We start from the raw sequence: 16,800 nt of genomic DNA on the forward strand, positions 1-16,800 counted from the left end.
GCTCTTCTCTGATTATGATCCCTCAGTTGGGGCTGAACAACTAAGAAATACTGACAGTGGTTCAAAATTGTATCATGGATCAGTTTGCAAAAAGACCTGACATTCCATCTTTCTGGACAGAAGTTTTGATTATCAAATATTGCCAGCCTGATAGGATATAGAGCAAACAGTTGTGACCTGATTGATGACTACATGGCTTTGTTCTGGTTATTTCCCTGCCATATCTCCCTGCTTTCCCTACAAGAGTCCTACAGTGTGATTAAGTCTAAGCTGGTGAATACTTTGGCTCAGATCCAGATAATGCAAGTATTCTCATAGAAGTTAATGAAATTACTCGACATGCTTCAAGCCAAGTGTGAACTTTCCTTGATCAAGGCTGACTTCTTCATCACTGCAGGGTTAAGTGTCAAGAGTATCCTATGTTTTCATGTATGGGCAAGATGAGCAGTAGGGAACTAAGCAGTGTGTATAAGGGAGTGCTTCTACTTGACAGTGTGAATTATCACATTAAGAGAGATCAGTGGTTGACCTAAATCATGCCTATTTTTTGAATGCTAATGGTAGATAATTTAATTTAAGGATAGATTCCAGTGTATCCCTAAGTGGATGTTTCCAGCATTATTTCAAAAAACAATCATTCCTTATTCTGCATATTGATCTTTTTATACTTTGAAAGATGAAAAGTGTTAGTATAGATAGCAGACAGCTGTATAATAATTCTGTTTTGTAAATCAACAAAAACTTAATTCCTATAATTTAATATTGTTAATTTATTTCAATAAGAAATTAAATACACTTTGAAATAAAAGATAACCTTCAAAAGGTATATGCTACCCCCCTGTGCAGTACATTGGCAATACTGTTAGAAAAGAGAGATGATAAGAGAAAATTATGTTCTCAGCTTGAACTTGGGTCTGCCAACAGATGAAGACAATGTTCATCTAGAGTCTTCCACATAGACCACTGCCTCTAGGCTTGAGGAATTTCAGTTTGGGGACTCAACTCCAGTGTGTCTCAGTTATGGTGACAGTGTAACTAGCACATGAAGTTCCCTAGACAGCAAAACAACTTGTTGAGGCCTTTGTGAATCAGTACTAACATCCTGAGTTATTCCTGCACACAAGAATGTTGATCTTCCTATTAACAGGTACAGTATACATTATGAGTTTAACATGGTAAAATATTTTGGTGGTCTCATTTTCTACCCAGCTATATTTTCAAAATCCTCTTCAAGTAACACTCTGTGTGGAACATGTGGCAGTAATCCAGTATAGATGAAACAGACATAGCACAGTGAGACAATCCAGATCAGAGAGAGAAAAGGCTACAAGTGCCTGTGAAAAAAAGCTGTTAGTGTCATCTGACATTTCAGAATTGGACAAACCTAAATCTGTGAACAACTTGGGGAAAAAATCTCTCAACACTGCGTTGACCTTATCTGAGTTAAACCTCAACTAGTTTGTCCATGTTCAAAGCTCCTAGCCAGGCAGTGGGTAAGCAAATGTACTGCACCATCTGGGTCAGTGCTCAGAACACAGACTTGTGTGTCATCCATTGCATACAGATGGTGTTACAGCCCACTGTCCCAGCTAGTGTCTTCACATACAGAGTTGGGTGATAAAACAGAAATTAGAGCGCTCTACAAAAGTAGTTGCATCTAATCTTAGAAATTAAATGGCCAACCTTAGAATTTTCTAAGCTTATGAATGTCCTCCAGGGTTATTTTCAACTGAAACACTTTGCCTACAGTTTCCATGAAATGCATTTGGTTTTATTTTTGAGAACTCTGGCCTTCATGATACAGAAGAGTTAAATGAGCATCTAAGTGGCTTTCTGTAGATACTTTACTATTGTAATACCTTTTTCTTCTGGAACAAGCAGCACTAGTGTTTTTAATCTCTTGTACAGAAGATTCAGGGTTGTTGAAATTACAGCTGACTCAGTATTACAAGTACAAACAACAGAGTGCAAGAGAGAAAGCTAGCAGCTCAAAGACAAGTAGGGACTGTGCCAGCCTGCTCCTCCCAGACATTTTATAAATCATGCATACTCCTAGTAGAATTATTTATGAAATGTTTATGACAGCACTGTATAAAAAGATATAAACCTCGGTAAAGCTGTCTGCTGTTAAATTTTACTGCAGAACTGCTGGTCTGAATCTGTGTGTCACGGTCTTTTGTCTAATTTGTTAGCTGTCATTCAGCTGCGACTGCAGTCTGTTTGAATTCATTTTTTTACTGTCTTCAGAATGAGCAAAAAAGGCATGTTTTCTTAGCCCTGATTTGTTCTCATTTCACATATTAGAATAATGTCAGAATGCACAGAACTTCCCTTTTTCAGTTTTAAGAAAAAAAATGCTTACTGCGTTATTGTACCTTTCTGGGAAACGGATAAGAATGGGCCTGATTTTCTAGGACCAGAGGTTTTTGCACATTTACATCCCTGCTAGTGATGTCAATCAGTGTATCAATGATTACTGCAGTTAGAGTCAGGAGTTTTAACTGTGTTCCTATAAATGAATACCAAGTCTTTTTTGTTTGGCTAGTTACACATTTCTCGATAACCTGCATGTACAGGTGCACTCGAGCTTTTCTCCTCTGTGTGTGTGTGTAAATATAGAGACTTTTTTTTTTTTTCTTTAAAGAGGTCTCCAGGATGGTTTCTATAGTAACTAAATTAGGAATTAATTCACCAGGAGAAAAAAAAAAAATCCCAAAACACTGCTTTATATAGTCGTGCACTTTTTTTATGTAGTCAGATTTCATGACACTATTAATAAAACAAAGTTAAACTTTGTGCACAGATGATGGGTATTCATCAGTCTGTGGGTGGGTGGTGGTTGTGGAAGAAGAGTTTTGATCATTGAGCTCAGTGTACCAGTAACTTCTCCATATGGTTTAATATACAGTATTTGTAATTTCCTGGCACATCTTCTGTGGTAATAATAATCTGTTGTAATAAAGATCTTGATGTCCATCTTTGGTAACTGTTCCCCACATATGAAAACTGCAGGCATACAATATACTATAATGCAGACATTCATGTGCATGAAGTCTTGCTGCAAACTCTTAAGGGTAATTGTTCTATTTTTAATTCCAAAAGAAATGCAATATGTTTATTCTCTGCTGTATCTGAAGCTATTCATTCTGTGATCTGAGTAAGCCGGGTCAAATTAGGGTAGCAGCATCCACTGGGAGCCAGAAGTTGAGAGATAACAGTGATTTCATTTTAATTTGCCATTGTTCATACCAAGTGTGACTGGGCACTTGGAGGAGATCTCTGCTTTGCAAAACTGCGAGGTTTGGACACTGAGCAGTTGAAGAAAAAATTCTGAAGTTTGGTGCTGCGAGTTTTTAGAGGTAGTTCTCATTACAGCATAGTGATAACCAGAGGGCACTTTCTCTGTTTCTCCCCCTGTGTAGCAGGTTCTTTCCCTAGTTATGTTTCAGGTTGAGAGTTATGTCTCTGTCTTACCAGAGGAAAGTTGATTCTGAAAAGGAGAGCCTGGTGCAAGGGCTGACTCTGGTTTGGGATTCTGCACAACCAGGGCCATACAGGTGAATTTGAGATGTAGGAAAGAAGGTTGCTATGAAGTCTCTAATATAGGGTACTATCAAGTGGAAAAAAAGGCAACATGCTTCAGCTTTCCTAGAAGCTGGGCAGTCATATCAAGGAAGCTTCATTATATGCCTCAATTGTTTTTATACCTTCCCTTAGACAGACATTACTGGTCACTATCAGAAATACAGCACTGAGTGAGTATATAGCATTTTCTTTTGATCTCATACAGCCACCTTTTGTTTCTGTCCCAGCTCCTGAAGTGTGACCTCAGTGTTAAATGATTCCCATGACGTGAATTAAAATGAAACACTCGTTACAGAATTTAATGTCTCTGTTGGAGATAACTGCCTACATACAAGCTAAGGGAAGAGGGAAATCCATTAGGGTGGTCTGAACCTATTCTAGATGTTTGTTCTGCCCAGTCTGAGGTTGCTACTGATGTTGACCTGAAGAACCCCCTAATACCACACAGAGCTAAGGGCAGCTCTTCAGGGCTGGTTGTGGCAGCTTGACTGAAGCCTCAGGTTCACTGCTTCCTGCCAGGTACTGGAAAAGCCTGAGACTGGAGGCAACAGCAGACTAAAATCACTTCCCTAGAACTTTTACTGCTCTGCTTTCCTTCCTGTCCTTGGCTGGTGATAGATCTGAGTTACTCTCCTCCTGCTTATAGTTGGTGTGTGTCTTTTCAGTTGGCAAGTGTATTTCCAGCTCCTAGACATCTGCTATGCGGAACATGAGTCTTCTGAGAAAAGTAGTGCCATTTGAATCAGATTGGGGGAAAAGGGAAAGAACTTGAAGAAACTTACTGTGCATCCATGTGAATTGAGATTGTGTCTCAGTGTGGTGAGAGTTTGAATTTAATCATGTATAGGGGCTCTAAGAGAATTCATGATTATATTTTAGCTTGATCATGATTGGTTGCAACTCTTTGGAAAAAATGTTAGTTGTCTTAGTCCTTCTAACACTATCTGAAAATGAGTATAAGAGTTGCCAACTCAAGTGTAAAAAAAAAAAATTAGAAAAAAAAATAATCACAGGTGACACCCCAGAAATCACACCAGTTTAGATATTCTGTTTTGCCCTTCCTGCTTCTCAGTATTTTGGATACCATTTTTATGCAACCATAAGGGAACAGAAACCATAAAGGAGTCAATTAAAAAAAAAAAACCTTTTTGATTCTAGCAACTACATAACATTTGAAACAAGTTATGAGACTTGGTACCATTTAATAGGTGGTATTCAAAAAAAGTGTCTAGAAAAGGTGACCTACACCATTAACGCTGACCTTCTGTGTAGTTGCATAAAACAAAATAATGATGCTGTAATGACAACACATGTTAATAGTAAAATATTTTTATGCTCCTTTTTTTCTTTTTTATGCTTATGGTGGGCAGATAGGGACATCTGGTTAGAAGATGGTTAAATCCCTACCTACTTTAAAAGTTAGAATTGTCTTCTGTATTTTCAGGAGATGGCCATATCGTAGCCACGAAATATCTATGTTTTCACTGTGCAGGAAATAGGCCCTGAAAGAGCGAGCTTTCTGCTTTGTAAAAGTGCTGTTCTGTAAATGCAGATTCTTACTGCCAGCTTTCTACTGACTGTGAAGTATTCGGATGTTAAGTAAAAGACATCTCCCTGCTACGTATCTTCTTCTTGTGCTAGGAAGAACAAGCTACTTTATGAAATGATTTGACAATTTAGAAACTAGACTGTCAGCAGTGCCCTGGTGTGCTGTTAGGAGGCACTATGGTGCAGGGAATGTTTGCTGCAGAGGTGCTTGTGTGAGCCGAGGCTGTACCGGTCATCCAGTGCCTGTCCTTAAGAAGAAATAATGAAGACCTGTACTGCATTGGAGATATGTTTGAGCTAAAATGCTGCCTGCCTGTCCTGCTTCCTCAGTAATTTTAACAAGTATTTCATCTCTTTTCCTATGTTTTGAATAAAGCCATTATAAAGCTATTGTTCTTCATCTGTGTGAGGAAACCATTCCTGGTGTGGTGAAGAAATACTTGTGTGGAAAGCTGCTAAGGAATAAATAAAAAACCCTCCAGGAGCCCTTTCTGAGCCAAATGATTTTATATTTCTGTGCCTTAATTTGTAAATACAGTCAGCTGTATAAATGGCAGTTATTTTATGGTTAGAGTATAAGCTTAAGTTTGGAAGATTGAAAAGTGAAACCAAATCAGTGTCTTCTCATCCTCTGTTCCTTGATTGTCTTCCTTTTTGGACTTTGTTAATTTTCTTAATTTCACTGTATCTTATGTGGAGTAACACCATGTCACAGGTGCAGTGCTCCCAGCACCCATCACTGAATGTCTGTTGAGCCACAGGGTAGAGGAACTCGTACTGAAAAAATCATTGTTTCACCTGCCTACAGTTTAGGAAGGCATATTTGCATTGATTAAATTTAATTCATATATACAAGGTTATTTTTTCACCAAGTCTAGAAACTTTTTTAAGGAATACTTACATTTTGAATAAGTTGGCATAATGAGGTGATAGCCTGGCCTTTCTCTCAAACCATGACTGAAAGTCAGTTTTATAAAAGTGAATGTATGGAAGAGAATTAGTGTTTCTCTGACTCCATTAAATTTACTGATACTAACGTCTGTTTGAAACAGGCAGACATTTTCTATGTGGAAAAAGGTAGTTTTTTGAGAACCTGCATATTTTAGTCAAGTAAACATATTAATTTCTATTGTTTTTTTTCATGAAGCATGGCAAACAGCTTCTACTGGTGGAAGGGGAAGAGGGAAATTGTGATACTAATTGCCCCTACAGTAAGATTTAAAATTTCGTTATTTCTTTTCTGACTTTACTCTTGATAGTTGTTCTTTTGCCAGTAGCAAACTGTTTTCTTTCTTTGCCCCCTTTTTTCCTAACATTTTAATTGGAAGAATACTTCTAGTAGGACAAAGGAATTTGTGCTCTTACTCTCTTTCACTTGCTCTCGTGTGTGCTCACTCTCATGCAATCTTAATACCAACTCTGAAAACGGAGGAAAGCAAGGAGTTAACTGTGCAAGTGAAACTTTCATAGTGATTGGATTAAAACCAGAAATACAGTAAGCAATGAAGTCTTAAAGTTGCCTATAAAAAGCTAGATAACTTTTTCAACCTCTGCCCAACATGTTATTTACAGTTCTTCACTCCATCCTCTTGGAAAAACAGAACTCATCAGTGAAAAATGTCTGTCGTTCACAGAGTTTTCTGTCTCAATATATACATGCTGTTCTTTCTGGCTAACTTTGCAGGCTTCCAAGACCCAGCTAGTAAAGATGCCAGTAAATCTAAATCCCTGGAGATAGAAGCATGGGGTTTTGAACTGTCGTTTGTGCCAGTGGATATTAAACAGCTATTTTTTTCCATTCTGTTTCCCTAGGAAAAGTTTCTTCTTTTGTTGAGTAGAGTAATTTCTAGACAAAGTTAAGCCGTGGAACAAATAACCCTGAAATAAATGAAGATAGGCTTTGTAGAAGAGAGACTGTCATAGAGATTGTAGTACGTTACAGGACATGAATCAGTCAGTTTTAAAGCTGCATCTTAAAAGTTTGACAGTAACCATTTCACCCACTCTAAACAGTATTTGAAAGGTGCAGGCTTGCTGGAATACGGTGTGATGAATGTCTTTTTACAAATGCGTCATGAATAAATCCATAATTTGATTTGTCCATCTGCCAGATGTATATCAGATATGGATAGGAGAGCTACCGTTAGACAATGGGGATAGTTTTAAACTTCAGTTAGGTTCCTTCCTTTTTAAAAAAAAATTAAAAAGGATTTTTTAAAAACTAAATGGATTTTTAAATACAGTAGGAGAGCAGAATTTTAAAGGTGATGATCCACGAAAGGTCTTTAAAATACATGGGTTTGTATTATATAACTGCTGTTTGGTTATCAGACTAGTTTTTGCAGCTGTTTACTATGAGTTACTTATCCTAGTTTTATCATAGAAATAAATGGCAAGAATGGTTATGTCAGTTTAGACTGCTGCATGAGCAAAACAAAGCAAACAAAACCAGAAATGAGTAAATTTGGAACCTTGGAAGAAAATCTAATAAAATTGAATCTTTTTAATTAGCTGTCATTAGCATTTTCCTTTCCCCTACAAATTCCTATAACCTCTGACGGAAAGATTTCACATAACTCCCTTTAATATCCATGTGCAGAGTTCACATGAGAGTGTTGAAAAGGCAAGTAGTGTGTATGTGTGTGAAATCATACCTTGTTGTCTTTAAATACCATCTTCTGTTGTTCTAAAACTGGTAGCATTACTCTGAGGAACATAAATTTAATGGATGTATAACCAGAACCAAGACATGCTCAGAGCAGTTTTCTTCAACAATTCTTTCGTAGGTGGAACAATGTGTGATATAACCAAGATGAAGTATGTTTTTTCTTGATGAGCTGTTTCTACCAATTGTACGTTACAAGGATTCAATTACATCAATCAAGGCAGTTTCCTCTTCTGTATATTTAATTTTGTGGGTATTTTCAGGACTGCTTTTGAGGTAGATATCAGCCCGTATGTGACCTTGCTCAGTACACCACTTGTCATACCTGGAATATGGAACAGACAGATTTTTTAATTTGTGTTTCTTGTCTGTGCAAAAATACCAGTTTCACTCTGAAGGTTAAAGGAGCCAAATGGCAGTAAGTGAATACAAAACCAGCTACAATCAGACGGACATATCATACTACCTTTCTGAACCCCTGTGACAATTTCATTCTGCAGCTGTGATGGTTTTAATTTACCTGGCATTATGGTGATGTATTATAACTTTCATCCTTACAGAAAGAAGAAAATTAATAGTGACATTAGCTTTATTTTATTAAAGCAGCATATTTCATGAGAAATAATCCTGGAGTCACAGTTCTCAGCAGGAGGATTAGGTATTTTTCGTGGATATACATTGCCTTAGAGTAAAAATGAAAACAGAAGAATGAGGGATGACAGCAGCATGATACAAGTATATAGTGTGTACACCTGTGCAAGTGGATAGCATTTATAGATAAATATTTCTAATTTACTGCCTACAGCAGGATATAATTGGCCAAATTAAAAAGGTTAAGATGGAAAAGATAAGATGGCAGATGATGATAGGTAAGAATGTATTTTGTTGTTGTGCCGTAGCTAGTGTATGATGAATGGTTTGCTAGCTGACTGCAATATCACTGTGTGAAGCTTAGATGAAGATACTGAAGCAGGAGTTCTCTGAGTAATATTACTCCATCTTTGGCAAAATTCCTAAAGTTAGAGGAGTAAAAATGTTGAATATTGTATAGTGTATTATTGTTCCAGACTGTTTGGCTCCTGTGGAGGAGGTAGGATTTCCTGGCATAATATGAACACTTTGGGAGTTTGCATGATCGCTACTGTGTAAAACAGCAAGGGTTGACCACTGAAACAAGGTGACTTTCTCAGTCTCCTGGAAGGAATTAAAACAAAGTATGATTGAGTGGGTGAATGAAAGTAGTGAAGTCCATAACGGTCACTATTTTAGCTTGCTCCTCTGAACACTCAAACGTATTACTGTGATCCAACAAGGGAAGTTCCTATAAAAGCTTGAGTGAAATATGACTTTCCAGGTGCTTTATGACCTTTGTTAATTTCAGTGGTCTATGCTTAATCTCCACCAGTTTGCTTACTCACCTTCTGTCAATAAACAGTTTCACAAACATGGCTTTTATTAAGTTGTTTAATTTTTCTATAGGTTAGAGGAAGCAAAATCAGAAAAAACTTTAAGCACTTCCTAACAGTTGCTCAGAATGAATTATGAATTTTGCTGGCTATTTGGTTTGCTGACACAGAATAAAGATCAGAATTGAAAACTCCTACCAGGTCATTTTCTATTTAAGTCTTTATCTCTTCAGCTGTTCCCTGTGAGTATATTCAAAGTATATCAGCACTTATACTATGATCTCCTGCTTAGTAGACTGAAACTAGTGTGAGTCATCAATATAATGGCATTTTCTTAAGTATTCAGATGTCTGAGATAATTTAATGAGCTTGGTGTAACAGCTAAAATTATTTTTGTTTACACATGCCTAGTTTGTTCCTCCTGAAAGACTGCACCAAGGGTTTAAGAGTATGTGTTGGGGTTTGTTGCTTGTTTTTTTCTTAATTAATGGTATAGCTATCAATTACAATATTTCAGGGTCACTGAGCTTCTGAGTTGTTCCTGTGATACTGACTTTGAAGTGACTAAAGTATTTCCAGTGGGAAAAATTTGGTCAAACCAGAAGATAGTTCAGGCTTTTATGGCTGTGTAGCTCATCCATGGAGAAGTGTGTAGGCATCCCAAACTCTGTGACACTTCAACATTGTCTTCTGTCATGACTGATCTGCTTAATCTAGAATACATATGTTTATAATCCACATGTGTATCACAGCTAGTGGCATATTCAGTCCTAAAAAACTTTAATAGAATTGTAGATCAGATCTTAAAAAGAAGTAGGGATTACAGGCTAGTATAGTTGTATATTGAAGGTGGGACTTGTGATGTGAATGCAGTGCAATGATTTGAAAAGCATTTTCTTTGTAGCTTAAGAGAAAATACTCATAATAGGAATGTAAGTGTTGAAATAAAATGCACATTCCAATTTGTAAGCCAAAATACTGACAATGAGATAAACTTAATCTTTAAACATTATATTTGGTGATACATAAAGGTGATGTTTTCATGCCTGTAATGAAGCGGTTGTTCCAGCAGGCTTAAAAGAAAAACATCTGGTTTTGTTTATTTGGCCTTAATCTGACAGCTCTGTACTAAAGGTCTTACTGAAAATTACCTCCCAACAGGTTTTAGGTCAGGATATTTTAACTGTTTTCTTTCCAATAAATAAGAAAGCAAAAGTATTTTTCTGAATTAATTATAGAAAAGTGAATGTTGCTTTCGGGACAAAAAAAAAAAAAAAACCTTTACATTTTTTAGCATTTCATGTAAAACTCGCAACTATGTATACAAACTAATTTTTGAAAGTTAAGCTAATTCAAAACAAAGACTGAGATTTTGGAAGCTTACGCATTTACCAATTTTTTTAAAAAAACTTCTTTTTTAATATATATTTAAATTGCAACAGCAAATAAGCAATATTCCATATAGCTTGTAAATAAAACACTAAGGTATAAAAGTATTAGAAACTGATGAAAATTGAAATTATCAATAGCTAGTCTTGAGTTTTGATTCAGAGTTGATGAGAATGAAAAACTAAGCCATTAGTGTTTGATTGGCACATTTATTCCTTATTAGTTCTTACTTTGCACAAATCTTGAAGTAAACATACTGCATCTCCTCTGTATCTTTTATAATGACATGTTCTTGCCGCTTTCCAAGAACAGCAAAGCTAGACAAAATATTGTGAGTAATTTTTTCACTTTAAATAAATGGGAATTCACCAGTCAGTGCCATACATAGGAGTTGTTACTCTTCAGACTTTGCCCCCCATACCCGTAGTTCTTGTGGTCATTGTTGTATGAAGATTTTTTTGTTCATCTTAACATTGTAACAGTAATCTCCCAAAACAATAGTATAGAAAGAAACAAGAAATTTTTCACCATTTCATAACTGGTCTTCAGTTCTTGCAGCACAATGGATCCATATAGGTATCCCAGAAAGGAAATATATTTTTCTTTATCAGTGGGAAGAATGCTTAGGAAAATGCATCCTGAATGCTTTGTCATCAGTAAAATGGATTCTGCAGGCAGTGAATTCTTGTCTTGCAGGTATTAAACATGAATACCAGTAAAGGGATTTTTTGAGTTTTACTCTGTGTGACTGCATGTGTGCATGTTTATGTGTATTTTAGGAAAAAGAACAGTGGTAATGTTGAAGAACAAAGACTTCTTAAGGCAGGGTAAAAAAGAAAGAACTATGCTTTTTAAATATATTAGGCAATAAAACTAATCTTAATAGGAAATAAATGTTATCTTTAACAGCGGCTAACTGGCTAGAGGACTTAGTCCTACTCCTGTGACTGACTGAATTCCAAAACTAAGATTTTGGTGAGAAGATAGTAAGTAGCACTATGAGATACTAATGCACTTTCTTCAAGTGTATTGTTAGTTTATTCAAATGTCTTCCAAAAGTATGAAAGCTAAAATGAATGAAATAATACTTCTGAGTCCAGTTGCAGCTATTTCCAGTCACAAAGAACAAGAGTGGGAATTAGCGTCAAGATGCATTCTCTGTGCTTCCCTGATGAGGGACTGCGCAGTGAGTGTGTTCAAACTGGAGGCAGTCTAATGGCTCTCCATCAGGAAAGGTACTTGGGTTCTCAGCATTGCTGGGTTGCGTTACAGAATTTCAAGTGAAGACATTTACAAAAAAAAATCTTGACTGCTTTGGACATCATCAGTATTGGGATGAGAAATTTTGGAAAGTCAGTTCCCATGCTGAAATTCAGAAGTATCAACTACCATGTCATAAAAATTATGATTTCAGTTTGTGCCACCTGGCACCCAGGCACTTAGGAAGCAAAAAGATTTGAATTAGGGAAGAAAAGAGGAGACAGACAGACAGGACTTCACTGTCTTACACATTTCATGCCCAGAGAGTTCTCAGTGTAGGATTTAGACAATCAGTTGATGTGACCCTGCTAACATAGTGTAGGGAGAAAAAGGGAGAATAATTTTAAGCAGAAGGGTGGGTTTCTTCTTTGCAAATTAGTAATCAGTGAGTATTGCTCTCTTTCTGAAATCTTTGCTAGAAATCACAGACAGTGTATTCTGGGCACAGCATTACTGTGACAATGTAGGCAGGTAAACCATTCACATGTAGGCCTATTTTCTGGGTTATTTTGTCACTGTCTTTTCAATATGTCACTTTTCTCCCTTCAAAATCTGACAAGTCTCTGCTTGCTTTTTGTGAATAATTGAGCCAGAAAAAAATTTCCTGCCTCTGTACGTTCTCAAATTGATAAGGTAAAGCAAAGCAAAATGTCTTTCTTCCTGAAAACTTCGTCTGAGAGCTGTCTCCAGCGGCAGACTGAAGCTGAAAAAATTGAAAGGCCCACCAGGAGATGAATCTGGATCTGAAGTCTTTTAAGTATGTGGGCAGCAAGGTGAAGACAGCAAGATGATATACCAGAGATTTCTGTTCCAAATCTCCTTTCAGTTTCTCTTATTCCTGTTGCTACCTTTTGACATATTCCTCTCCTGTTTTTCCATTTGCATTTATTCTTTCTTCTTCCATTTGCCCTTTTAAGAACAGCATCTTAAATGTAGTGTATGGACAATTAATTAGGTATTATTGTTTGTCTATAGACAAAGACAGCGTATGGTCCATATGAAATTCCCAAACTAACAGCTTTTTCCATAGAAATTCCCGTTCCTAAGAGGAGTAAGTTTATCAGGTATAAAGTGATACCAAATTGGTTAAAATATTCTTTTACAATCAAAGCTGTGGTTTTCAAGCAAAACAGTAATTGTCAGAAAGGATTGAATTACTCTTACTCATTGAATATTGAAAAGAGACAGGTTTTCAAAAGGTATCAGTTCTCTGAAGGTCCAGATTTGACACTTGCTGGCTTATGTTTCTCTTTGAAAATCAAAGCGAATAAAATTACCTCTCAATAAACAAGAAATATAAACCTGTATTTAAACAGGATAGCATCTTTGGATAACAAAATTGGTGAATATATGAAATGTGAAATATATTTTTCTCACCTTCCTCCTCTTTACTCTCCATAACCTCTGTCTTTCAGTTACCTATTGACTATTGTGTGGGTTTAACTTCAGTGCAGGTATGTTGTTGGTTTTGGTGGTAGCAGTTAATTCTGCTGCTCAGCATTAGTGGTCTCCTTACAGCAGTTCCTGCACTGATGGAAAAGAGAAATTTGCCTTGAAAACACTTCTATAAGACCACAAAATTTGCTACTCTGGATTAGAATGGGTTTTCTGGGCAAATATTCTGATCTGGTAGCTATTGTTATCTGATCGTTTGCAAGAAAATTAAAAATATCTGAGTTAAAGGAAGCAAATACTGCTGCTAAAGGAAGGATACTTTCTAGTTCCCGCAGGACTTTTATTGCACTGGAAACTTGAGATTACTCTTATCTTCTCAAGGGGAAAAAAATAAGTCATTTATAAGTGAAAACAATGTCCTACTTCCTTAAAAACAAAAGATGAAATCCACTCTTCCTAAGTGGAAATAGAGTTCATGCTACGATTTACAATCCATATCCTCTGAACTGAAAAAAATAATATGGAAGTAGAACAGAATTTCAAATATATGACCTTAACAAACTCATATTCTGTGTTTGCAAGGAAAGCTAGCACCCTTCTCTTGACAGTGCAGAGAGGTCTGAAATCTTTCTGAACATTTGTTATTCACCGCAGAACACTTCATCGAGAAATCCCAGTGTGCAAAAGTTAAAAATGCTTAAAAGTGTAAAATCACTTCCATCTGGCTCCTAGCATTGTGGCACTGGAGAGCATGTGCTAGAGCTCACATCCTGTAGGTGATTCTGGCTGAGATGCTCCTCAAACTTTCTCTGGTTGGTATTGATTCAAAGATACAGGTGATTAAAAAAAAAAAAAGGGGGGGGGGTAGGGGGGCAGCATTTGGTGAAATCAGACTCTTAAAGAAGGAAACATGGAGTGAAATGTAAACTTGCCACTTCTTAATGGTCTGGAATAGTGCTTTGCCCTCCTCCTTTCCCATCATAAATAACTGGAAGACAAGTATAGGACATGGTCTTTGAGGATTAACAGTGGCACCTAGGATAATTATTCTTTCTCAGAGATGGTTTGCTGAACTGAAAGTATTCATTATGAGTATTTATTTTTGAAAGGACAGATGTTAGGTCATCTTGCTGACTTGGGGAATGTTTCAAGTTCCCTGTAATTGCTCTGTCAGTCTTTCCCATCCATCCTTCCTTGCCAAAATGCATAGTCACATTGTTTTGTTCCCATATCACCTACATTAATCTTAAAAAGCAGATGTTAGCTGTTTCTATAGCCCTCATTTGCACAGTGTTTCCAAATAATTAAACAAGAAAATACTGTATCATCCTTTACCCCTAATCAGCCAGAAGACTTGAATAGTGTCCCAAATACTGCACTGTGTGAAAATAATTAATTAAAAGGCCTTTGATATTATGTAGTGTTATGCCTGAACCAAGAACGCGGGCGTAGTGGTGGCAGCCATTTCCCCGGTGAGCCTGGAGCAGGCGGCAACAGGAGTAGGACTACCTAAGGCAGAGGTGTAGTTTGGAGGTGTGCTTACAGCTGCACGAGTAACCCGAAGTTATGTCTGACATGAGCACTGAACATTTGCTCCCTTTTTGTGAACACCAAATAGTTTTATCCACTTTCTGCCACAATCCTACTGAATTTAGGGCGTCTCTGTCCGGCATGTGGAAGTCCCATGACATGTTGCTGGTTCTGACAGGTACAGGGGATGCCACTTACACTTCACTGGGCATCTGTATCTTTTGTCTTAGGTAAATGAATTGGAATTCTTTTGCTCAGTAGCACTGTAAGTTATGAACACCTGCATTGCAAATAGTGCAAAATTCATTCTGCTTGTGATGGCTCAGACAACTAAGTAATGTGTGCTGTAGAAGTCTGCAATGCAAACCTAGGAAATTTCATGGTAATTAATAAAAATGCTGATTAAGTGAGAAGAATTGCTAGGAAACCTTAGGAAATTGACAGAATCAAAGATAATCTGTGGTGAAAAACATATCCTTTTAAACTCTAAAAAGACAAATTAGTTTCCTTAATTTAAGTTCATAATGGACCTTTACCAAATAATGTTTCTGTACAAAAGTGATAATGAATCAGACATGTAGTAAATATTCCAATTAGTGATATTTTTAAAATTTGCTTGTTGGTAAAGCAGTTTGAAATCTAGTAGCTAAGTAGTGTTATAAATCTTGTTTATCTTTTACTGTCATTTAAGAAAGTCTGGTTCTTGTTGCTTTTAATGGTACCATGACTGTTTACTGCAAGAGCTAAGAGATCTTAATTAGAAAACAAAATCCTTACATTGCCATGCTTATGGCTTAAAGGTGTTTAGTTGTGCAGAACTGTTACATTACATGATTTCCAATCTGGTGAACACCCAGTCCTTGGGCTACTAACTTTAAACGTTTTACAATGTATTTAATTCCAGGTACAGCTACTTAATTTGCATAAATAAGTGACAATACATAGGAAAGAACTCCAGTGCAATAGAGGAGATAGGAGGTCTGCTGTTAACAGTGACTAAATGAGCAGATGAAAAAGGGCAGGTCAAAAAGAAACTTATTTTCATGAATACATAGAAAGTAAATATTCATTTCAGTTCTCCATTTAAAACACAAATCTGTGTTATGCAGTCAGAAGAGTAAAGGTTAATGGATTTTTGAAGTGGTAGTGCCAAAACTGCATTGTTAATCAGTATAGAATGGGTTATTGCCTTTGGTACCAAGACGTAAGAGGACATGAAGATGTGGGTTATTTTAAACTGTGGTAATTACCATACCGAAATCTTAGCTTTAAAACACAAAAGCTGATTCTTACAGTTTAAGTGGACAGATAGACACAGGATATTGTTTATTAATGTAATGTTATAAAAGATAAATAGGTTAGCTAAATAATTCTTTAGCTTTTTTTTCCAAGATGCTGTTAAGCATAAATATATCTATATAAAGTACGCAAAGCAAGTAAATAGGAAGGGTCAAGGTATGTGGGGCTTCCAGTATGAGAAGCCTAGAAGAGGAATATGAAGAAATGGGTAAAAACATGAAGAGATGGGTAAAAAGTGCCTAAAGTGATGGGAAATGGAGGTAATTTTAGTAAGTGACTTCTGCATAGCGTGTAGACTGTCACAGTTGTGGAGCAGGCTATTAAACCTGAGGTGTTAGTAAATAGGATAGATTTTGAGCACTTCAGAATAATCCTACCAATCAGGAGGGAAAAAATCTGAAATACTACAAACCCCTGCAAATGCTTAGAAATACAAGGAGGAAGTCCAAGCAATTGCCCCTGCTTGCAAAAGTGAGAGAAAGGAACAAGTAAAGATAAAATGTTTAAACTTCTGTGATGAAGGTAATCAGGAGCAGAGCCTGGATGAGTGGCTGGGAAAAGAAGATAAGTTTAGCTGTGCTAAACTCAGATTCAGAAAGATGAATCAGTCAGTTGGAGAGGCAGGATTAGATGGACTAAGGTTGGCAGGGGCCTGGTGCATGTTTTGGGTCTCTTAAGAAGGGATTGACTGAAATCATCAGAAGTATGGGAGAAGGGACAAGG

General features: G+C 36.7%; 1 protein-coding gene across 8 annotated transcripts in view; it reads left to right on the plus strand.

Annotated features, from left to right (window-relative positions):
* Positions 1-16,800, plus strand: part of CABIN1 (calcineurin binding protein 1) — a 118,344-nt gene that overhangs the window by 53,464 nt on the left and 48,080 nt on the right. The window lies entirely within an intron of this gene.

This window comes from Tyto alba, unplaced genomic scaffold (assembly GCF_018691265.1).
Source record: "Tyto alba isolate M040663 unplaced genomic scaffold, T.alba_DEE_v4.0 Super-Scaffold_44, whole genome shotgun sequence".
NCBI lineage: Eukaryota > Metazoa > Chordata > Aves > Strigiformes > Tytonidae > Tyto > Tyto alba.